Raw genomic sequence first — 26,002 nt, 5'->3', positions numbered from 1 at the left:
GTATCAATTGAGGGTCCATTGTGCCATGCATGAAATGGGTAGAAAGATGAAACCTCAGTCAGGTTTGGGAGCCATAATAAAATACTAGGCTGTGATTAGAAGAGCAAAATATGTGCATATGTGTGTGTGCTGTTTTATAAGCTCTCACAATGACTTAATAAGGGGTACAGAAATCAAACTAGCAGATCGTTTTGCCACATTGAGGTGCATGGTGATTGTTCCATTTTTATGGCGGTGAAATACTGGGTCGTGATTAGGATAGCCAAACATGTCTGTTGGTTTAGATGTTCTCTGCTTGGCCTGTTTCCAAGAAAGCTGGGTCAGTTAGGAGAAGAATGGGAAGGGGAGGGGGCATGTAGTTTTCAGACAACTGTCCCTGCCAATATATGTAGGTACCACAAAGATCGAAAGTCAATTTGTATCCAGTATGCCCACTGCATTCTCACTCATTATCTCTGATCAACTGGTGGAAACAAAAACATCCACTGCATCTGTCAGTATGCATGCGGAGACATTTCAACTGGACTGACCACACAAATCTTATCTTAGGAAAGGCTGGTGACAGACTATCATTGGAAGAATCCTTTTGACGAGCAATCCACACACAAAGGATGTAGCTTACGAAACTACCTTTCAATTGATACTTTAACATCACTATTCAGTTTGGCTCTATTATGAAGTAGGATTGATAGAGGAAATAGAGAAAATTACAAACATGTGTTTGGTAATGGCGAATTTGTCACTGAGATGCTCATACATTTCCAGCAGCAGAAGCTACAACAGAGGCATTGTGCACCACTGTGTGGTATATTGCTAAAATTACAAGAGTATGTTCTAAAAGAGTCAACATGTTTCTTCGTACACACATCTCACGAAAGGCCAACAACGTAAAATTAGAGAGACTAAGCTCACCAATGGACGTTTGTAACAAGCACCATTTGCCACTTTAACGTGAAAATTGGGAAGGGGGAAGAGGGGCGGGGCAGTGGTACACAAAGTAGCCTTCATTATGCATTGCAGTGTGGCTTGAAGGGAGTAGATGTTGCCGATTATTTTGCGCCAGTTCTAAATGCTCACATTTAATTATATCACACCAGTAGGGTTGAGACGAAGCAAAACTGCAACGTGTTTCTAGTATGGAAAAGCAAGCATGCCGAAATCAGTCACAAGGATGGCAGAAAGACGACCAGATGAGGCTTCAAGATGGTGTACAAATACTGTTAAAAGAGAGCAGGTAAGTAGTGGGACTACCTGTGTGCTGCTGCACATTCTATTGTTGCCAGATGTATCCAAGATGGCGTCCTGTAGCCTTGACAACAGCACATGACCTCATTCAAGATGGCGGATTTTGGCATGAAGATAAGTCAATTGCGCTACCTCTACTAACCTAACCCTCCAGAAAAAATGGCGGGAAGTTGAAATTCCAACAGGATAATGCAGCACATCCCGTTTATCTCTACTAAGCAAAGAATATCGTGGGAAGATAGCTCACTTGGCCTACCTCCGCTAACCTAAGTCACCCGACCGCCACCTCCTCCTAAGGATTTGTGGGAAAAGTACTTGGGCATAAGTCTTTATTTAAACAATTTCGTGCAGGTATGTTCACCATGAGATCCAAACTCCAATTGACTTAGTACACAGTGCCATCACCAGAGGGTGCTCTCATCTGTGTTGTGATCCAAAATGGCGACAACTGGTGTATTCACCATGAGGTCTGGACTCTAACTGACCTAGTACATAGCACCACAGCAGAGAACGCTACTGTTACATCAGATGATGATGCAGGTACTGTTATCCAAGATGGCGGCAAACAGTGCATCCACCATAGGGTATAGAGTCTACTTCATATCACTGCCACCAGATCATGACGCAAGCACCATTATTCAAGATGGCTGCACCCGACATATCCACCACAAGCTCAAGGGCACAAGTGGTTCAGTTCATATCGTCAACACCAGATGATGCCATTAACGCCAGGTGATGATGCAAGGTCGTTTGCTCCCTCTAGGGTGCACACATTATAACCGGACACGTGCCGCATCACTGGCCTGTGGGTGTCCGACCGCTTACATCACACACCCTTGGCCGCCACATCCATACACATGCTGGACAGTCTTCTGTAAATATGCTTACACCCACATAGTGCATCTAACCTATCAATGACCGAAGTACTTAATTGCATTTCAATTTTAATCATATTAAGTAACTCAGTTTACAATTTCAATATTTAATTATCAAATGAGAGGTTCCATATTTTCCCCACTATCAGCGTGGTGTTCAATCATGACGTAGCACCCTCCCCCCTTCACCCCTAGAATGCTGCACTCCTATTGGCCACATGATTTGTCTTCATATAGCTAAGAAAAGGGGGTTTGCTACACTTTCAACTACCTAGTTTCAACTTCTTTTCAAGGACCAGACCGCTACCTCTTCCTAGGTACCAGGGCTGAGTTTGAATTCTTGCACTTAAGACAGGTCACTTGCCCTTTTGCTACCATCCTAACAAAATTTTTGCAAACCAAGTTCACCATACTAACCTAAGCCTCCAGGACGCAACTTCTTCCTAGGGGCTGCTGGTAAAAGCTGATGGAGAGAGGAAGGAATGTACATTTGAGGGCATTTTATTTATGGATGGAGTATATGTATCACAGAACACACACTGACAGGCCCCACAGCATACAGACCTGCAAACCACTCCTACATAACTCATTTATAAGGCTGTACACATATGCTTGCTAACTGTAAACCATCAAAAATAACATTGCACAGCCTACAGACATGCGATCCACTAGTAAATAATGGAACAGATATACATCCAGATAGCCAAACAACTCAAATTGTCAGAATAATAATGTTACTTATAATCTGTCTTGATTGCAATTTTTTTTTATTCATATGACCGGTTTTGGTTAATCCAGAACCATCTTCAGATATATTTTTTCAGGAGTAACTGCATCACGCAGCATGTGAAAGTTGCTGGATTTGGACAGGTTACTCCTGTAACTGAAATATCAGATCTGAAGATGGTTCTGGAAGAACCGAAACCGATCATATGAATAAAAAATTGCAATCAAGACGGATAAGTAACATTATACAATCACTGATTGCTGCTATCCCATCAGACATTATGTCTGTTTGCAAAAATTATAATCCATCTGAAAGACTGCTTGCTCATCATCACCTGTCGAAACCATACACCAGCCTTTATTTAAACAATTACAGGCAGCACCACCCAGTGTATTCACCACTGAGTCCAGTGCCCAACTGACTTAGTTCATATCGATACCACAAGAGGACGCTGTAGTGATGTCGCAGGTACCGTAATCTAAGAGGGCACCACTTATTGGGGCCACCACGAGCTCCAGACTCCCAACTGTATTAGTACATTTCGTCGCCACTAGAGGACGCCTCCATGACACCAGCTGATGACGCAAGTACAGTTATCTGTGATGGCAAGCTGTTCTCCATGGGGTCTAGTACTCACTACCACCAGCAGAGGATGCTGTCGACCTTTTCGTGACGTAAACCAAGATGTTGAGCGGAAAATGGTGGAAACGACTCAGCCTGCGCTGGGTTGCTGGGGAGGGGGAGTTTGAAACATTTTATTTAGGGATCGAATATATCACACTGACCCAAAACACTCGTCATTTTATGCTTGGGGTCACAATACACCGTCTGCAGACACACAAAAAAACTTAATTTACGCAAATAATTCAAGTACAGACATTCAGACTCCACCTAAATAATGCAGCCCAGTGGGGTGTAGACACTCTCAGTACACTTCAACTGTCCAAATAACGCATAGCACAGCCTACAGACATGCTCGCAAAATAATGCAATCAACATGCCCAAGCACCCTCCGCCACACCCTGTCCACAGGACCGCGAAGTGACGCATTCTTTGGTTGTCAAACCACGCACAGGCCTCCACTCGGGTCCTGTGGGCATGAGACGACTACATCCCTTTCATACATCATTTCTGAGAAATTCCTATCCAAATACGTGTTCACCTAGACAGCTCGTAGCGCGACTGGCCAGCGACGTGTGCTCCGCCTCACCTAACAGCCTCTATACAGTCACCGTTATACTGTCGTAGCATTCCAAAGTGCGTTCACGCCAGTCTCATATTCGAGGTACCTCCAGGCGCCATTTGTCTTTACCATTGAAGGCGGAATAGCACAGAGTATGCTGACACATGCGTTCAACCACACGTACCCGCCCCAGCGCGACCGACGCGACACCGCCAAGTGCACGCGCATAATTACAAACTCATCTGACAGCGTTCCCAACCTTGTTCTTACGTCACATCGCATTGTAAAAGAATAAGAGACAAGTCGACCTCTCGGGAATTGTCTAGTGTCACAGAAATAGTTAACGCTCGCTTTCTTGATGCCTCAGCTTGTGTGCACGGAAATTCTTACCCTAACAGAGCCTGTTTACGAAAATAACGCCGAATGCAGTCTCCCAGCGATCGTAACGTTTTACCCTTCCAGATTTCAACATACGCAAACGATCCTTTCGCAATGTAGAGACTCATCACAGCACAAACGATGTCTATGAATCTAGCATTCTGATTGGCTCTTATCGAATTTACACGTCGAATTATGCCGCAGGTGTCTAAGCACCATCTTACTATTCTTTCTCGGACTTCCAGCGGTTATTTTACACAGATCGCTAAATTGCACTGACAGTTAAACCCACAAAATTGTCTTCATCTTATCAAATACATACCAGACTGACAAGAATATTCTAAGCCCGGAATATATTTACCAATGTAACTACAATTAAATATCACCATTGCTGCTACAGCCTGACACCAATCATTGTACATGTAATGTCTCCTCATGACAGCTGTGCTTCAGTATCTATAGCGCTTATAATTTTCCACCTAAAAACTTTTTCATACCTTAGTCTTTATCGATGTGCTTAATCTATACATTCCTCACGATTAGAGAGTTTCAGAAAACCACAGAAAGGGCGTCCGTCTAAAAGGGGGCAGGTAAAACACAGTAAGGTAATTGTAGAAACGAACAATATTGTAGTTGTAAATTGTAGTATCTGTGTTGGGAAAGAACCAGAGCTCCAAGCCCCAACAGAAAGCACTGAAGCTAAACTAGTTATAGGTACAGAAAGCTAGTTAAAGCCGGAAATAAGGTCAGTCGAATATTTTTCAAAAGACCTAACAGTGTTCAGAAAGGATAGATTAAATACAGTTGGTGGTGGAATATTTATTGTTGTCAAAGTAGTTAACTTGCAGTGAAATCAAAGTAGATAGTTCACAAGAAATAGAATGGGTAGAGATATTACTTGGCATTCGTACTAAACTGTTAATTGGATCGTTTTACCGACGCCCCCGACTTAGAAGATATAGTTGCTGAAAAGTTCAAAGAGAACTTAAGTTTTGTATTAAATAGGTATCTCAATCATACAATTGTAGTTGGTGATAACTTCAGTCTGCCTTCGATATGCTGGAAAAATTATACGTTTAAAGCTGGCGGCAGCCAAAAATGTAATCCGAATTTGTACTGAATGCTTCTTTAGATAATTATTTTGAACAACTAGATCATGACCCCACTCGAAGCGTAAATGGTTGCGAAATCATACTTGATCTCTTAGCAACAAATAATCTGGACAAATAGGGAGAGTCATGATGGATACAGGGATTAGCGACAACAAGGCAGTTGCTGCTGGGCTGAATACCATAACATCCACAACCATCGAAAAGAAACACACAGTACATCTACTTAAAAAAGCTGAGAATAATGCCTTTAACGCCTTTTTAAGAGACAGTCTCCACTGCTTCCCATCTGATCATGTAAGTGCAGAAAAGATGTGGAATGATTTCAAAGAAATAGTATCGATGGCAATTGAGAGATGTATACCACATAAATTAATAAGGGATGGTACTGATCCTCACGCCAAATTTAAATGAACGCAAAACGCCCTAGATTGGCAAAGTTTTTCAGAAGTTCGAAATATAGCGCCTGCTTCAATGTGAGATGCTTTTAAAAATTTCCACAACGAAAGTCTGTCTCGGAATCTGGCAGAAAACCCAAACAGATTCTGGTCATATATAAAACACACAAGAAACAAGACACAATCAGTACCTCCATTGCGCGATAACAACGGTGAAGTCACTGATGAGGGTCCACTAAAGCAGAGATATTAAACAGGTTTTCCAAAACTCCTCAACCAAAGAAGGCGAAACAAATATTCCTGAATTTCAATCAAGAACAACTGCTAAGATGGGATATAGAAGTAGATATCCTCGGTGTAGCAAAGCAGCTTAAATCACTTAATAAAGGCAAGACCTCCAGTCCAAATTGTATACCAGTTAGTTTGCTTTCAGAGTATGCTGATACAATAGCTCCATATTTGGGAATTACATACAACTGCTCGCTCATAGAATGATCCATACCTAAAGACTGGAAAATTGCTTAAGTCACATCAATACCCAAAAGGGGAAATAGGAGTAATCTGCAGAATTACAGGTCCATATCACTAAAGTCAATTTGCAGTAAGGTTTTGGAACATATACTGCATTCTAACATTATGAATTAACTCGAAGAAAACGATTTATTGACATATAGTCGGCAAAGATTCAGAAAACATCGTTCTTGTGAAACACAACTTGCTCTTTATACTCACGAAGTAATGGGTGCTATCGACAGGGGATGTCAAATTGATTCCAAATGTTTAGGTTTCCAGAAGGCTTTCGACACTGTTCCTCACAAGTGTCTTCCAATCAAACTGCGTGCCTAAGGAGTATCGCCTCAGTTGTGCGACTGGATTTGTGATTTCCTGATAGAAAGATCACAGTTCGTAGCAATAGCGGAAAGTCATCGAGTAAAACAGAAGTAATATCTGGCGTTGCCTAAGGAAGTGTTATAGGCCCTGATCTATATTTACGACATAGGAGACAATCTCGGTAGCCCCCTTAGATTGTTTGCAGATGATGCTCTGTAATTGACCATGAATAAAGGAAAGTGTGAAGTTACTCGCATGAGTACTAATATAAATCCGCTAAATTTCGATTACCCGATAAGTCACATAAATCTGAAGGCTGTAAATTCAACCAAATACTTAGAGATTATAATTACAAATAACCTGAATTGGAACGATCACATACATAATGTTGCAGGTAGAGAAATCCAAAGACTGCGACGCATTGGCAGAACAGGTGCAACAGCTCTGCTAAAGAGGCTGCTTAGACCACGCTTGTCCGCCCTATCCTGGAGTAATGCTGTGCGGTGTTGGATCTGCATCAAGTGGGACTGACAGCAAAATGTAAGTGCTCGTTTTTTCCACTAGCCGTTCGAAAATGGAACGGTACAGAGACAGCATAGAGATGGCTCTCTGAACCCTCTGCCAAGCACTTTATTGTGAATAGCAGAGTAATCATGCAGGTGTAGATGTTAATAATCGAGTTCACCCTGTAAATTGAGAAGTAAATTAGTAAGTGAAAATTGCCGCTCCTCAAAGGCCACCGTCTTCACCAGTTAGATCGTTCATTCTCCCACTGACAATACGTTTCCTTTCTTTTCCCTCCTTCAACAAAAGTTTTGAACGCAGGCCACAGGAGAAGTCTCGTTAAGGCACACAATTTTAATCTTTCAGGAAGTTTCATACCAGGGCACACTCTACTGCAGAGTGAAAATCTCATTGCGGGAGAGGTTCTTTCATTATAAGTTTGTGTCCTGACCAAAAGGTCCTTCACATGACCATAGGGGCTGAAATTTCTTTTCTAGGTTGACAGCAGGTCAGGAGTAGCCTGAAACTGTGTCTTTTGGACACACAACATTTGCAACGATTAATTATACACACATACATCTGCGCAGATATCCATCCATCAAATGTCTGAGTGTGGACTGTGGATCAGCTTCTAGTCCCATGCAACTAGAAGCTGGATGGTGGGGACATGAGCAGTAGAAAGAAAAAGAGTACCACGTGGCACTCTAGCCAATGGCGTTCTTCCACTGTTTCAGTCTTTTTCGCACATTGCTGAGCGTGCTTTGAGAGTTAGGTCGTGATTTTCACTCCAGTCTGCATGTGATGACTGCTATATTTTTTACAAAGTGCTCGCTATGGGTAATGGATTAGAAAAGCGACAAGTGTTACCCAAACAAACCAGAAATATAGTGTTCAATGTGTACAGTTTCATCAAGAGAGAGAGAGAGAGAGAGAGAGAGAGAGAGAGAGAGAGACAGAAGCAAAAGACTATTGCCCATATTGTTCCCATACCATGTTTGCCAATTGCCTGGCGAAAGTGGCTTAAGTGAATGTGTCTGTAAAAAGCAGTGGATCCACGTCACTCCAGGATGTTATGCTATCTTAAGAAAGAAGTAGGTGACATAGCTGATTTTTCTAAGAGCATTTTAAGATACACAAAATCCCATGTAGTTTTACAGATAAAAACAGACTTAAACTTTAACGGTGGTTGTGGTCGATGTTAAGAATATTCATAGACATATACTTTCAGTATCGCAAAATGAACGATGGTAGAAAATTACTTATGGAGAGAAGTGATTTTGTAATTCCAAGGATTACATTTTTAAGAAAATGTAAGAGATACAACACCATGGAACATCTAGCATTTGTTCTATCAGCAAAACGTATGTAAACTAGTATCGTGCAGAATCGGTGTGCTGAAAAATGGACAAGGGGCTTGGTGGTCTGAAAGTTCCAGTGGGTGAAGATTGCCCTAGTGTCCTTCACACAGGATCAGCAGTTACATAGTTTATTTCTTGAAGTACACTATTATTTAAAGCTTTCAAGTTATTTGAAGCTTTAAAGTCGAACACATCTGAGGATTGCTACTGCGGAACGACGTACAGTGTGTTCAAACAATAGTTTACAAACTAGTTTTTGCCATTACCTCCCTCAAATTCTATTTTTGTGGTGGACTAAGTCAGAAGCCACTCATTGCAAATAAAAAAAAGCATCCACTGCTCGTGCTACAAAATTTTAAATTATCAACTGGTTACTGATCTATAGGATTCCTCACTAGTGGACTCACTGCTGCTTGTCAGGGCCAAGTCTGCATACCATACTTACGAAAGTAAACAAGGTAGTAGAACATCGTGGGCATCAGGAGTTATGTTGTCACAGCCATTATAAAACCATCGAGATGATTCAGGTGCAGTCACATTTTAAGTACAATATATTTAAAATTGTAAACGCCGAGTTTCATACGTACAGAGGTCAACAGCTTCATGCTTTCTGAATTGGTGGCCTGTACAACACATACAGAAAAATTACGAACTAAAGATTATAAACAATAAATTAGTAGGGATTCAGTAATACTATGAATACCAATTGCAACACACAACATAGCGAAAGACGAAGGAACTGACCAAACATCATTTTAGGGGCGAAGAGAGCGTTTTGACAAGATCTTTAATTCGTTGTGTCACTTAAACACAATATTTTCGTAATATGCAAATCTACTGCTCTGAGTGCGATGTACAAACACAGAACACAGCCAAAGATAATGGTGGACAAGGATCCATACACAGAGAGTAAAGTTCGAAACCTTGAAAATAGGAACTTCACACCAAAATAAAATTATTTATCACGTGAGTACCTATCTCGACTATCAAAACACACAGTGGTTGCTTATCGAAATATTCAAGCATACTCACATATCTCTGATTGCAAACAAAAATTCAGACTTACACAAAAGTGAGTTCTCAAAATACATACGATTTTGAGAACAAAAAACTCGGTCCACAAATGTCGTAACTTGATTGCTCTGTAGTATTTAAAAAAATAGACATAGCTTGCATAATAGTACTGCTCATACAATGTACATTTTCAGCAGCACTTGTTGCAACAAAAGTTACAAAACCTGAGCCACATTTTGCTTTGCGCAATGGAACTTCAAATGAAAAGTTCTACATCAACCTATCTACCTCTTATATATCTCTTTCACCCCATTCTATCGTCTTATGTCTCTGCTCGATGAGAATAACTCACAAGCTGCAAGAATATAACGAGAAAATTCCCAACTAACTGACATTCACAAAAGAAATGTATGTTTACTTTCATATACTTAGTCACTATTATTATTATTATTATTATTATTATTATCATTATTATTATCATTATTATTGTTGATTGTTATAATTATTTTTATTGTTATAACTATCATTGTACTACTGTTATAATCTAAAATTTTTTTGTTTGACATCAATACTGCATAATACGTTAAATGTTCTTAATGTTATTTAGAAACTGTAACTCGTTCAATCTGAGTATGCCTGGTTAGGTGTAAGAGAGGGCCTGAAGGCCCTAATCTTGCCAGGTAAAATAAATGCATAAATAAATAAATAAATATATTACTTGTTATGTACACATGGCTCACTTATTGACGGAACTGATCTAACTTACAGGTTAGTTGTCATGCTCAGTTCAATCTCTGTATCAAGCATGGAAGAAACTAAAATTTGAGAAGTTTTGTTCTGTAGTGCTATAAAACACACATGAGCTACTGCTGATCTAACTTACAGCTTAAACTGTACTTACCAATGACAATATATTGGTCTATTTTCTAAGGTAAACAACATTATTCCCATATCTAAATTTGTCATACAATCGTTTTCGTTCAGCTAAACCCCATATCAAAGTAAGTCAACATTACAGTGACTCCCCATGATAGTTTATTAACTTGATCTTGCAGACCAAACCATTTGTCATATTCAGCTTGTAATACTAACTTGCGCTGTCATGTAATGTTGGATCCATTACATTTCAATGAAATAGTACACTGAACAGCATTAATACACATTTTATAGATAAGAAACAAGGGTTGCTACGTTTGCCAACCACTTTTCAAAGTCATCCAAACATTAAAGTGATAACCTAGTAGGTTATTAACTTTACCCTGCAGCACAAAGTTTCTGTCATCTTCTGCATTCGTGTAGTAGAAACTAATTGACACTTCGCCTCCCATACATCGTCACGTAATGGAAAACTGTAACAAATAGCGCCATACATCGCCATGTTATAGCAAAAATTGGAACACATTGCTCCTTGTGTCACTATGTTACAGTAAAATTGTACCATATTACCCCATACATAGACATGTTACAGCAAATTGTAACAAACTGCCCTATGTATGATCATATTACAGAAAATTGTAACATATTGCCCTGTATATTGCTATGTTTCCGCAAAACTGTAATAAATTGTCCCATACTTCACCAGTTTAACAAGAAATTGTCACAAGTTGCCCCATAGATAGCAAACAATTGGTGTATGATATTGGGGCAAAATGATCAGTTGACTGGTGACTGCCATTACCCCAGATACTATTGGGTAGCAATGATGGTCACTTGACATAAGGTGACTACGATTATCTTAATGCAATTGGGGCAACAATGGTCAGTTGACAAGGTGACTCCCATTACCCCAAAAACGACTGGGTGGGGCAATGATGATCAATTTATAGGTTGGACCAGTGGGGCTGTCACCTCTGACAAGTCAAAAGTTACAATCAGATTATCTTTGAAAGTGAAAAGTTGGGTCTCTGCAAATAAAATGTAGCACTTAATATATTAAATGTGCAGTTCTTACTAATGTTCATCCATTTTTATCCTCCCACCAAAACTAAACTACAAGTATAACACTTGAAACTTAACCCTCTAACCAGCTCATCTTTCATTTGGCAGTAAGATGGAAAATCGATCTCCTAAATCGCTAAATCTCTTAAAACATTTTTTCTCTCCCGTTATGACTTTTTCAATCTTCCAAATCTTTTACTTACTCCTTGAGGTACAAATAAACATAACAGTAAATTTTAAACCATTGCCATTGATAAAACAGCAATAAATACAAATTTATTATTGGAAATGACTTTAATTTGCTGTCTTCGGTTGTTTACATTTTACTCGTTTAGAAATAAATTTTTTACATTATTACAGTTACAGTCTCAAGAAACTGAGTACTCAGACGTAACACAATAAGAAACTTTAAGGTTTATTTTTCATTGGACAAATTTTGTACACTTTTTGTGAGCACTCCAAGCACAGTGACTCTTCGCAAGTACACCTGTAGGCAGTTTTCCTCTTTTTTTTATATGGGCGAAAACGACAAGTTTTTCTTTTTTTACCCTTGTCCATTGGACATATAGCATCATCAACTAGAAATTAAAATTTATTTCACTGGCTGACGATATTTTCCTTTCTTCCCTCTTCTTCTACAGATGAAATGATATTTTGTAGCTCTTTAGGCTGACTAGGGATTGCTAGTCTGGATTCCACAGAATCATGTACAAAATATAGAGAACTCCTTTGAGGAAATCAGAATGTGATATCGATTTTGTCCCTGAAAAAGTACATAAAGAATACATGCATTTGATCCAACCATGGAGACCATGTAGTAAAAAATAGCCAATACCTACCTTCATGTCTCATGATTAGCAGAATAAACACTGCACTTATTATCCAGTCTGTCTGTTCCACATTTTTGGTATTATAAAAATATGAGTTCCAGTTTACTATTTAAAATAGCAGTGAAATTGGAATACTGCATTGATGAAAGGCATAGAGCTGCCTTACTTTTTGAAGGAACATAAGAAAGCAGGGTCCTGTCTTTCGTAAAGCCATAAAGATTAGATCCAATTTGACAATCACTTCTTGGTTGATATACTGGAGTTTGTTACTTTTAATGTCCCAACTAAAGTCAAATCATGAGTTAGTAGCTCCTTAGCAAATTCTAAAGAACAAAACCAATTGCAAAACTGATATTTCTGTTTGTGCCATATATCCCTTTAGACAGACAGATTAAGTGTGAATCCAATATTTTCTTTCTACTACAGAAAGTGTAGCTCCATCACATCCTATGATACAGTAGATGTAGGCATTATAAATATATGCATAAGGCACATCTACAAGGCCTATGACTTTAATGCCATATTTGGTGGATTTAATGGGCATATGTTAAACACATCAATAATGGAAGCAGCAGGAGTCACATTTTTTCTTTTGTTTCCTCATGCTTGATTCTTTGAATAGATATGCTCTAAACAGTATTCCTAAAAGCTTTGGCCTCTCCTAGTCTGAAGCAGAAAGAATGAGGTCCTAGGCTCCTTCACAGATTTCAATACCCCGCAAAGAACTGTGATTCCAATGGAAGCGTACATTTCCTGCACATTAGTGTCTATGTAAGCTGTACATTCAAAATGGCTTTTCATTGGTTTGTGTTACAATCTTCTCAATGACGTCATCAATAAAGAAAACATGCTACACTTTTCCTAGCACTGGGTTTTCTCCCACAGCACTCGCAGGATCTCACATCTTGGATAGCTGTACTTTCATGATGTTGGAAGCTGCTGTTCGCGTCTGAGAACGTATGGGAACTGATTACCATTATAAAAAACAGAAAGACAACTCTAATTTTTATCGTCGCCATCAAAATGTATAGATGACCAGTAGGCAGCTGTGGAGTGATACTCTGCTTCCTCTAGAAGTTGTGTTGAACTATGGTTACTATCTGCTATCGCTATTTACTTTAAATATTTCTTGAAAAGATTCATCATAACAAACGTCATCATTGGGAGAAATATTGCCATTATCTATGTCATTACAATTATCTAGGATAGTAAGGTCCTCATCTGGAACATATGACTCATCTGAATCCATTTCCGAGTTGGATTCTTCAACGTAATTTTGAGTAAGTGCGAGGGCTGTGATTTTTTCGTCCAGTCTGAAACGTGTTTTGGATCTTCAATTATAAACCTATAAGCAGAACAGAAAAAGCGTGTTTTAACGAATTTTTATTGCATATAGTATTATTGCAATAACGAGCTTGCATAATAAATTACACTACTGGCCATTAAAATTACTACACCACGAAGATGTGCTACAGACGCGAAATTTAACCGACAGGAATAAGATGCTGTGATATGGAAATGAATAGCCTTTCAGAGCATTCACACAAGGTTGGCGCCGGTGGCGACACCTACAACGTACTCACATGAGGAAAGTTTCCACCGATTTATCATACACAAACAACAGTTGACCAGAATTGTCTGGTGAAACGTTTATGTGGTGCCTCGTGTAAGGAGGAAATGCGTACCATCACGTTTCCGACTTTGGTAAAGATCGGACTGTAGCCTATCGCAGTTGCGGTTTATCGCATCGCGACATTGCTGCTCGCGTTGGTCGAGATCCAATGACTGTTAGGGGAATATGGAATCGGTGGGTTCAGGAGGGTAATACGGAACGCCGTGCTGGATTCCAACGGCCTCGTATCACTAGCAGTCGAGATGACAGGCATCTTATCCACATGGCTGTAACGGATCATGCAGCCACGTCTCGATACCTGAGTCAACAGATGGGCACATTTGCAAGACAACAACCATCTGCATGAACAGTTCGACGACGTTTGCAGCAGAATGGACTATCAGCTCAGAGACCATGGCTGCGGTTACCCTTGACGCTGCATCACAGACAGGAGCACCTGCGATGGTGTACTCAATGATGAACCTGGGTGCACTAATCCAGGTTCTGTTTACAGCATCATGATGGTCGCATCCGTGTTTGGCGACATCGCGGTGAACACACATTGGAAGCGCGTATTCATCATCGCCATATTGGCGCGTGTCACCTGGCGTGATGGTATTGGGTGCCACTGGTTACACGTCTCGGTCACGTCTTGTTCGCATTGACGGCACTTTGAACAGTGGACGTTACATTTCAGATGTGTTACGACCCGTGGCTCTACCCTTCATTCGATCCCTGCGAAACCCTACATTTCAGCAGGATAATGCACGATCGTATGTTGCAGGTCCTGTACGGGTCTTTCTGGATACAGAAAATGTTCGACTGCTGCCCTGGCCAGCACATTCTCCAGATCTCTCACCAATTGAAAACGTCTGGTCAATGGTGGCCGAGCAACTGGCTATTCACAATACGCCAGCCACTACCTTTATTGAACTGTGGTATCGTGTTGAAGCTGCATGGACAGCTGTACCTGTACATGTCATCAAAGATCTGTTGACTCAATGCCCAGGCCTATCAAGGCCGTTATTACGACGAGAGGTGGTTGTTCTGGATACTGATTTCTCAGGATCTATGCACCCAAATTGCGTGAAAATGTAATCACATGTCAGTTTTAGTATAATATATTTGTCCAATGAATACCCGTTTATCATCTGCATTTCTTCTTGGTGTAGCACTGTTAATGGCCAGCAGTGTAAAATATGTGTGAAAAACCCAAAGATTAAAACTAAAACTTAAAATGCAAGTTGTTATAATTTTTTTCGTTCTTCTATGAATACAAAAATATCAACCATAGAGTGCTAGCAACATTTTCATTCTAATTGATCGAATGTTCCGACAAAGAAAACAAAACTCTTGGAAGAATGGAACGTTAGTCAACCAGACTGACAAGTAAATGATAATTTTAGGAACACATGGTTGGAGAGACCAGCGAAATCTTGACACTTTTAGCAACACCAGGCCAGGCCAGGAAGAGAATGCACGTTTTCGGAACACAGTATCAAAAAATTTACTTACTGGAAAACAACAAATGCTCTGACAATGTGTTGTTGACTAGGTGACGTTTGGGACTCAACTATATATTACTCAGATTCTCCCATCTCATGGGCTCCATGCAGCGTTAGTATTGTTAGCGCCAGCTATAGTGGTACATCAGACCCATGTTCCATTCAGAGGGTCAAAATATTTAAAAGTTAAGAGTAGTCACTTTCAGATTGGTGAAAGTTAATGGGGCTGGAGCTGGAATTTATACATGAAATTTCTATCTAATGTGGTAACCTTTAGAAGTTTCTTCCCATAGAGAACATGCTGATAGGACTCTGAACAGCTCATAATTCAAATTTAACATCTTCAAATTCCACAGACGAAAATTATGCAACATGATATTAAAAAGATATATGCTGATTACAATTACTCCAAAGGCTATTGGAGTAATGATGACCAGATGACTAGGTGACTGATATTCCTCCAGACACATCTGGGGCACTGATCATCCTGGGAGGGCAATGATCATCAATTTACAGAGTGAATGCCATTATCTTGAATGCAACTGGGTAATGATTGTCAGTTGACATATGATGACTACCATCATTCTGAACATAATTCAGGCAATGAATGTCAGTTGACAAGGTAACTGCCACTACCCCAAACGTAACTGAGGGTTATGATGCTCATTTGGCGACTACCATCATACCTGGTGTAATTGGGGTAATGGCGGTTGGTTGGCAAAGGGGCAACAATGGTCAGTTTACAGGATGGGGCAAAGATAATGAATTAACAGGGTGTCAGCCATTACCCCTTAGGCAGTTTGAGTCAATTTACAACATGATTACCATTACGCTAGTGACTGTTGGTCAGTTTACAGGGTGACTACCTTTACCCTGAATGCAACTGAGGCATGATGGTCATAATGTCAAATGCAATTCAAATGAAACTGAAACAATTGCCCAATGCATCACCCTCATTACACAAAATTGTAACATATAGCCCATATGTCATCAACTAACAAGTTGAGACTTTTCCTGACAAGCTGCACCTGTTTCAATAAGCAAAATCAATTAGTAATAACTTCAGACTTATCGATGTCAGCAAGTCAAGAGTTGTTCTAACACGCAAAATACCTAGTCAGATTCAGGATGTCATATGCACAAGTCAGTACCCTGTCCATGACATAGTGAGCCACATCCCCTTTGCTACAACTGGTATCGGTATGTCTCAACTTGCTGACTAATTGCTTTTGCTTGTTGGAGTAAGTTTCAACTTGTATAGTCAGTGACAGATGGGGTAATTTTTTTTCATGTTACAACGGTGATGTATAGGGATATTTGTTCCTATTTTGTCTAACAATGATGATTTATGGGGTAATTTGTTATGATTTTGTTCCATGCTTAGAATACTATTCTAGACCCATTAGCTGACATTCGCTGTCAGGTTATGGCACATACACTGTCAGCTTCTCGTGTCAGAACACAGTTTTAATACCGAGTTGCTAAGACTCACTATAAGGTTACGGCTTTCTAAGCATTACTTTTCTTAATTCTGGAATAAAACCACATATTTGAACTAACAGTGGGCACCATGTCAACTGACCATCATTGCCTCAACTGTGCTTGGGATAATGGTAGTCACACTCTAAACCGACCATTACCCCACCCAGTTGTGACTGGGGTAGTGGTAATCACGCTGTAAATTGATTATCATTGCCCAAGAAGTAATGGCAGACATCCTGTAAACTCACCATCGTTGCGCCACACTATAAACTGACCATTGTTGCCCCCTGCTGACCAACATTTCTCCAATTACTTTGATGTAATGGTACCCACCAATGGCATCATTACCCCTATTTATTTTGGGGTAATGGCAGTCACCATATACAGCGTCTCCTTCTGGTATAAGAATACAGTTTTGACAACCTATTGCTGACACTCAGTGTCAGGTTATAGTACAGTACATACGCACTGTCAAATGCTGTAAGATGTGGGGGGAAAATAATTTCTAGCTTGACTGGACATTCACACTTCAAATCAGCATAAGTCACATAAATACAGAGATGAAGGTAACATTTTTTACTACCACATGCCAAACCCTTGTGCCTGGTTTCCGTCACCAGTAGCTGTTCTCTTAGTTCACCACAACCAGCTAAATGTTTTTTTTTTCCTGCTATGTAAATGAGTTTGGGGAACGCTCACACAACGAAATCCAACTTTGATATTATTCAAATGTATTCTGTTAACCAAGCACTGCAAATTTGGGCTGGGTTGTTCATGACTAATGTTGTCAGAATGATTAATGCAGTCATTTGTTGACTTTTTGGTTCTGTAGTCCATTGGAATGAACTGAAATTTGCTGTCATAAAGTTAATCACACAGTTCAGATATTTGGAGCACAGACAAATGAAATCCACTGTTAAAACAAACTGCTCTAAGTTTAGACACACGAAATAATTCTTGGAATTGATACTAATCTCTTCGACTGGTGTTACTATGATGGAATCTGGAGAGTAAGTAGCATTTTGGAAAAAGTCACAATTTTTTTCAAATTAGTATTTATTTGTACAAGAAAGAGCATTACTTAAACTATTTTTGTACAATAGCCACCATTGTCCAGACATTTTTCAAGGTGGGAAACCAACTTTTCTATACCCACTTCATATAAAGAAGCCATCATTGAAGACAGCCACTGCTGAACACCATTTCTTTTGCATCATCAAAGCTCCTTCCTCCAAAATCTTGCTTCACGTCCAAGAAGAAGTGGTAGTCAGAAGGTGCAAGAATGGGGCAGTTCTAAACAAAAGGAATGGAATGTTTCACAACAAAGCATGTCCCAACTCTCCCAGAGTCACGCAAAACAATATTCAATAATTTTGTCCAGAGCAGTTCAATCACCCACCATACAGCCCCAGTCTCGAATTTTCTGACTACCTTCTGTTTCTGAACTTGAAGTGGGATTTTGGAGGGAGGCGCTTTGACAGCGATGACGATGTAGAAAACAGTGTACAGCAGTGGCTTCATTCTGTGAAGAGGTCACAGAAAAGTTGATTTCTGGCTATGACAAATGTCTAAACAATAGTGGCAACTATGTAGAAAAATAATTTAAGAAATGGTCTTCCTTGTAAAAATAAATTTGGTTTAAAACATAAATTTATGAGTTTTTTGTCCAAAATGGTACTTAGTATCCAGACACGCCTCATAGTTATTCTCACAAGCATATGCATGGCTGTTTCTTTCGTGGGTGTTCAAAGATATGACAGTATAATATCTGAGCAGAAAGTATCTATACTTCTGATATTTGATCAAATCAATTACATGTCACTTCCTCCCACTTTTAATGCTCACACAGATAATTGTTCAGAACATATTACTTGTCCTATTACTGTAGTGAGGCAACTGGGAATTGTTCTCATGACATGACACTATTTCAGAATTATAGTTCTCAAATAAGTCACCCATAGCGAACTGTCAACATTCACCTAAAATTCTCAACTTCTGTGACAAGAATTTTAATTACTTTTACAAAATTACTGTAACTTTCATTCTGCAGATTCTGCATTGACACTGCATGATATACGTACCTTGGAAGCCAAGCCACATCTCTACAATTAAGCTCTACACTAGCCAGAGAGGCAACAGTCAATAAAAGGGAAGTGGTATAGGCAGTGATACTACAATGTTTTCACAAGCTTCTAGTGTTAGAATAGTATTTAAGATCCAATAGCTGACATCCGTTGTTAATGTATTATCTTCCTTAAATGTTATATAAAACTATGCTTTGAGAATAATAATATTCACCACGTCAATTGACCATTATTGCCCCAGTTGTGTTTGTGGTAAGGGAAATGACTTTGTCAACTGACTATCATTGCTCCAGTTGCATTTGGTGCAATGGTAGTCAAGACATTTCAACTGACCATCATTGCCCGAATAATGTTGGACATAATGACACTCCTGCTTAACCATCATTCCCTGACTCTGTAAACTGACCATCACTGCCCTGCTCAGTTGCATTTGAGGCAATAGCAGCCACCTTTTCAACTGACCAATATTGTTAAATTGCATTTGGAGTAATGATGGTCACCAAACGTCAATTAACGATCATTGACCTCCCAATAATATCCAAAGTAGTGGTGGTAACCATATTGACTCACTGTTACGCTCCAGCAATATCAATGAAGTATGGAACAATACGTACAATTTAATGTGATATGGCGATGTAAGAGGCAATTTGGTACAATTTCTTGTAACAATGGCAGCAAGTGAAGGAATTTGTTACAATTTCACTGTAAAATTACGATGCAAAGTATTATTTAATCCCCACTGTGCAATAGTGGAAAAAGTCAAACATTTCGACTGCAAGAGAAAGTTAATACCCTAGCATGGCGGTCACTACAATGTTTGGTGGGGTTTGATATCGGTTTTAGCTGAACTAAGACAAGTTTCTGACAAATTTAGATGTGACAATAACATCATTTACTTGGGAGATATAAACATTCTCATTGATAAGTTCACTTTAATCTGTAAGTTAGATCAACAGTAGTGCCATGTGCGTTTTGTAATACACTTCACAAATTTTGGTTTCTTTATTGTGTGATAAAGAGATCGAACTAAGCATGTCAACTAACCTGTAAGTTATATCAGTAGCGGTAATAAGTGAGATGCATGTACTTGATAAGTAGTACAGACAATTTAGATGTGGAAATATTTCATTTGAGGTTCCAATGTGCTTTGCAAAGTGTGGTGCATTTGTGAAACTGTAAACACCGACAAAGTTTTACTTAATCCTTCTGTATAATGCTATAATATGAGACATGTGTCATTTTCTAAATGTTATGGAATAATTAAGCCATGACACTAATGCCATTTATGTTTTCTACTCAAAATCTTATATATTTTAAGAAATTACTTTATTTTGGTGCATGAACGAATTTTCGTTTACAAGCAGAGATTTGTACCTGACCTCATGGCTGAGGTCACTAACACACACTTTTGTGGTGGCATTCGACCAGGGGGCAGACCGGTTTGCACCCTGGCGGTGAGGCGGCTGCAGTGGTCAAGCGGTTCTAGGCGCTTCAGTCCGGAACCGTATAACTGCCACGGTCGCAGGTTCGAATCCTGCCTCAGGCATGGATGTGTGTGATGTCCTTAGGCTAGTTAGGTTTAAGTAGTTCTAAGTTTTGGGGACTGATGACCTCAGCTGTTAAGCCCCATAGTGCTCAGAGCCATTTGAACTATTTCAACCTGGCAGTGAAAAAAACGTTCACTGCCAGTATTTGGCCAACAAGGGGAGGGGAGGTGGTGGTATAAAGTTCCTGATCAACAGACTCTACGCAGTGTCTCATAAAGTAAGGGCATGTGACACTGTTGATGGTTATGCATCCATCGGATGGGGATGTTAAGCTCGGTGAGGCTCTTGGGGCTATTTGTGGGAAGTAGGCTATGTGCTGGCACTGGGTTACACTGTCTCCCTTCTCCCATCAACATCATCATATTACATAAACATTACACTACACACACATTATGTACATGTCTAATTACGGTTTGCAATGACACATGTTGTAAATAAACAATCAGAGATCTGTAATTATATTTGGTGTATTATGATAAGAAACTTGTTTTGCTTTGACAATTACAATCTTTATCTATTTGATAAATATTATTTTGGTGCAAAGATCATATTTTCGAGATAGCAAACTTTCCTCTCAGTGGGCAAACCGTGTCCATGATTTTCTTTGCCCATGCTCTTCGTTTACAACTCTTATTCAGAGCATTATGAAGTTATATTTGCATATTAGGAAAATATACAGTTTAAGTGGTGCAACAAATTAAAGATGTTGTCAATGTGCCTCCTTCCCCCCTGCTCTTTGCCCTTAAAAAGATGTTTGGTCAGTTCATTTATCTTCGGCAACATCGTTTGTTTGCACCTTATATTCTAGAGCATCACAATTAAATTTTATTATTATTTCAGAGGTCTGTGGCCCCACTGTTTGGATCGATAAATGTTGCAGCCTTCCTCAAAAGCTCGTTTTTGCACACAGCCTAATTTAGGCCTAAAATCAAATGTCACCTGCTTTGCTAAACATGTTCTTTTAGTCACATGTCCTTTGTACTGCTACTGAAAGTAACCATCACATTGAGAGAGGGAGAAACTTTAGGTGCTTATATGTTTTTGGTACTAGAAACATTGTAAGTTACATCTGAATGTAATTTTTCTTGCTGTTGCTGATGATTCAGTACCTACACTGACGAGGCAGAATTTTAAGCCTTTCATAATTTTTTTGTAATTAATACAGATGTTGAAATATAGCAACATGTATCCTTTTTGATGCTGTGTGTGAGCTCATGTTAGATGACAGGTACAGTATTTGCCATAATTCTTGGTTAGTTCTGTATGAAACAGAGAAAGGTAAAATTCATTGATGAGATAGAACTTTAAATCCTAGCGTCTTTTTGGTGTTGGTAATAATGTAAGTTACACAATAATGTAATTTTTGCTGCTGTTACAGAAAATATTTCTTTAACATGGTGTAAAATTCGTGTGTGTGTGTGTGTGTGTGTGTGTGTGTGTGTGTGTGTGTGTGTGTGTGTGCAATGAATAGCGCCAATTTGTGCATCTCAGGCAAACTTACATAATTTAAATTTTGTAAATCAGCGATATATTTATTTAACATGTGTTACTTTATGCTCCAGCCTCTATTTTATCATTCCTGTTTGCAGTGTTGTGGGTACAGTGACCAATGCTTTGAAGTCAGCACAGGTGGAGCAAAGAGACCTCAATGCTATACGTCAGTCTAAAGAATACATCGACCAGAAGCCTTCCTTGGATCAGCATTAACGAATGTCTAAAAACAAGGTCAATTGAAGATTAAATAGTCTGTCATTTGAGTTGTATCACCTTGGAAAGGTCTATTATATCAAAGTATGGAAACAGATCATAGTGTTACTCACAAGTCTATGACTACTTATTGAAGAAGTGTTGAGGGATATATATATATATATATATATATATATATATATATATATATATATATATATATATAATGTTGGTTGTTTGTTGCTAGGTGGGGTCGTGTCAGAGATATAGAGGCCAACTTTGTTTTTGTAAATGGGATGCTATAGTTTGGTTCTTATTTTCTTATAGCGGGTATCGAGACGAATCCAGTGATGTGTAACAGTAAGGTCATTGAAGGTCAACGAAGGCCACAAAGGTGGCACGAACGTCCATTTACAGAAGATGTTCGAAGTGATACCCATTAGTATCATTAATATGCTGCTATCTTCTTGTCATGGATTGACTGGTATTCTGTATCACTTCAGCACTTATAGAAGCACATGCTCTGACAATTCTATCTCGTATATAGTAAATATTCGACAAATACAACGTATCCATCTAACGTGCCATTGACATGTCAACACCATTCAATGGTTTCGCAATAGAACACTAATAGGAATGGCAAAACTAGTATGCCCGCAGCTCCTGGTCGCACGGTAGTGTTTTCGCTTCCCGAATATGGGGTCCGGGTTGGATTCCTGGTGGGGTCAGGTATTTTCACCTGCTTCGAGATGACTGGGTGTTGTTGCGTCGTCTTCATCATCATCATTCATCCCCATTACGGTCAGAGGAAGGCAATGGCAAACCACCTCCATTAGGACCTTGCCTAGTACAGCAGTGCAGGTCTTCCGCGTCATTCCCCTACGGTCTGTCAAGGAGTATGGAACTTCATCATCATCATCATTATCAAGACTAGTAAGGTTGAAGCAAGCCAATCTGAATGATTTATTCCTTCGAAGAACAAGTGTATATGCTTCTCATTTATGGAGAATGGCATCCTCAACATACTCACCATACATGTCGTACATTTAAATATGTGTATGATAAATTGAGAACAACTGGATCTATAATGCATCAGAAACATATCCAGCAAAGGAAAGTTACTAACGAGGAAACGGACGCTGGTACTCTTGCCACTGTGGTTCGAGATGCCTGTGTTGGTTCACATCAAATCTCAAGGGACTCTGGTATGACCCAGAGTAGTGTTGTTCGTGTTCTGCATCGCCATAAATGTCATCCTTAACGTATCAGTCTCCGCCAAGAATTAACTGGCATGGATTGTATGCATTGAATTGAATTCTGCCAATGGCTCAACTTCAAATTCAGAGGGATGACACATGTCTTAATTTGATTTTATTTATTCACAAGGCTGCATTCACAAACCATGGAAATGTTAATTTGCATAACATGCATTATTGGGTAATTGAAAATCCATGTTGGCTGCGGCAAGCTGCACACCAAAAACTGTGGTCGGTGAATGTGTGGTGTGGGATTCTGGAGGACAGAATTATAGCCTCCTGTTTTGTCTAAGGAAATCTTAACAGTAGGAAGTACACCACATTCCTGCAAGAAACATTAGGTCTGCTATTGGAAGAAATACCTTTAGGAACAAGGAACAGGAAGTGGTATAAACACGATGGGTGTCCAGCACATTTTTCACTGATGACTAGAAATGAGTTGCAGAGACAACTCCCAAATCGTTGGACTGGACACATAGGAGACGTGTAGTGACCAGCTCGTTTGCCTGACTTGAAGCCTCTGGATATTTTTCTTATGGGGATTCGCAAAAAACATTGTTTATAAAGACGTTCTAACTACTCGTGAAGATATGCGAGAGAGAATTGTCAGAGCATGTGCTTCGATAAGTGCCGAAGTGATAAGGAATACCACTCAATCCATTATAAAAAGATTGCAGCATAGCATTGATACCAATGACCATCACTTCAAACACCTTCTGCAAATGAACGTTCATGCCACCTTTGTGACCTTTATTTACCTTCAAAGACCTTAGTGTTACACATCTTTGGATGTACTACAGTCGCCCTCTGCTGACTGTCATGAGGGACGGCAGGAGTCAGCTACTGAGAGAACGGTTGAAACCAGGGAGCGAGAGAGAAGAGCAGAGCCTCATACTGAGCCAACCTTTCACACGAAGTATTCTGGACAGAAAATATCCTTGTTTGGTATCGGTTACACCATGGATAGCACCTATCATTAACCTTTTTTAGTTATAGTGAGCTGTGATGATTGGAGCAGTCAGAGCCCAGGGGTCTGAATACTGGGAGTGTACTATGCGGGAGGGGGAGTCTGAAAACTTGTCATGCTACTCATATGTACTATATTCAGATGGTTATTTTCGTATCACTTCCACAGACAAATTCTGATAGTTGTTATCTTTTGTCACTGTTTGCATTGAGCAAAGATGGATGAATAAGGAACTGCAGTAATTTTGATAGGATGAGAGCATGTGTTGTATTCACTTCTGGTTGTAAAGTTTTTCTTGGGCAAGGTACCACATTAAATTAAATTAAACGTTTCATTGTATGACTTTTTTGCATATTGTTATAAAACTATTATTTCGTGTTTTTAAAAGTATGGAGTTAAGAGTATCAGTGGATGTTACTGGATCTACATCTACATCTACATCCGTACTCCGCAAGCCACCTAACGGTGTGTGGCGGAGGGTACCCTGAGTACCTCTATCGGTTCTCCCTTCTATTCCAGTCTCGTATTGTACGTGGAAAGAAGGATTGTCGGTATGCTTCTGTGTGGGCTCTAATCTCTCTGATTTTATCCTCATGGTCTCTTCGCGAGATATACGTAGGAGGGAGCAATATACTGCTTGACTCTTCGGTGAAGGTATGTTCTCGAAACTTTAACAAAAGCCCGTACCGAGCTACTGAGCGTCTCTCCTGCAGAGTCTTCCACTGGAGTTTATCTATCATCTCCGTAACGCTTTCGCAATTATGATCCTGTAACGAAGCGCGCTGCTCTCCGTTGGATCTTCTCTATCTCTTCTATCAACCCTACCTGGTGCGGATCCCACACTGCTGAGCAGTATTCAAGCATTGGGCGAACAAGCGTACTGTAACCTACTTCCTTTGTTGTCGGATTGCATTTCCTTAGGATTCTTCCAATGAATCTCAGTCTGGCATCTGCTTTACCGACGATCAACTTTATATGATCATTCCATTTTAAATCACTGCTAATGCGTACTCCCAGATAATTTATGGAATTAACTGCTTCCAGTTGCTGACCTGCTATTTTGTAGCTAAATGATAAGGGACCTATCTTTCTATGTATTCGCATCACATTACACTTGTCTACATTGAGATTCAATTGCCATTCCGTGCACCATGCGTCAATTCGCTGCAGATCCTCCTGCATTTCAGTACAATTTTCCATTGTTGCAAACTCTCGATACACCACAGCATCATCTGCAAAAAGCCTCAGTGAACTTCCGATGTCATCCACCAGGTCATTTATGTATATTGTGAATAGCAACGGTCCTATGACACTCCCCTGCGGCACACCTGAAATCACTCTTACTTCGGAAGACTTCTCTCCATTGAGAATGACGTGCTGCGTTCTGTTATCTAGGAACTCCTCAATCCAATCACACAATTGATCTGATAGTCCGTATGCTCTTACTTTGTTCATTAAACGACTGTGGGGAAC

At 39.7% G+C, this 26,002-nt stretch overlaps 1 protein-coding gene across 7 annotated transcripts in view; it reads left to right on the top strand.

Moving 5' to 3' along the window:
* Positions 1 to 26,002, top strand: part of LOC126353938 (probable serine hydrolase) — a 178,828-nt gene that overhangs the window by 69,074 nt on the left and 83,752 nt on the right. For 2 of the 7 annotated variants that reach the window (XM_050003216.1, XM_050003214.1), the window contains one exon: positions 22,210 to 22,345. The exons of 2 other annotated variants lie outside the window; for them this stretch is intronic. The gene's annotated coding sequence lies outside the window, so the exon portion shown is untranslated. Of the gene's footprint in view, positions 1 to 7,140; positions 7,287 to 22,209; positions 22,346 to 26,002 lie in introns of all 7 variants that reach the window. 3 more of the 7 variants (XM_050003215.1, XM_050003211.1, XM_050003213.1) reach the window with 2 other exon arrangements.

The sequence above is a fragment of the Schistocerca gregaria genome, chromosome 3 (assembly GCF_023897955.1).
Source record: "Schistocerca gregaria isolate iqSchGreg1 chromosome 3, iqSchGreg1.2, whole genome shotgun sequence".
In the NCBI taxonomy this organism is placed as follows: Eukaryota; Metazoa; Arthropoda; class Insecta; order Orthoptera; family Acrididae; genus Schistocerca; species Schistocerca gregaria.
The sequence above is the reverse complement of the archived record's forward strand: the minus strand, read 5'-3'. Positions and strand labels throughout refer to the sequence as shown.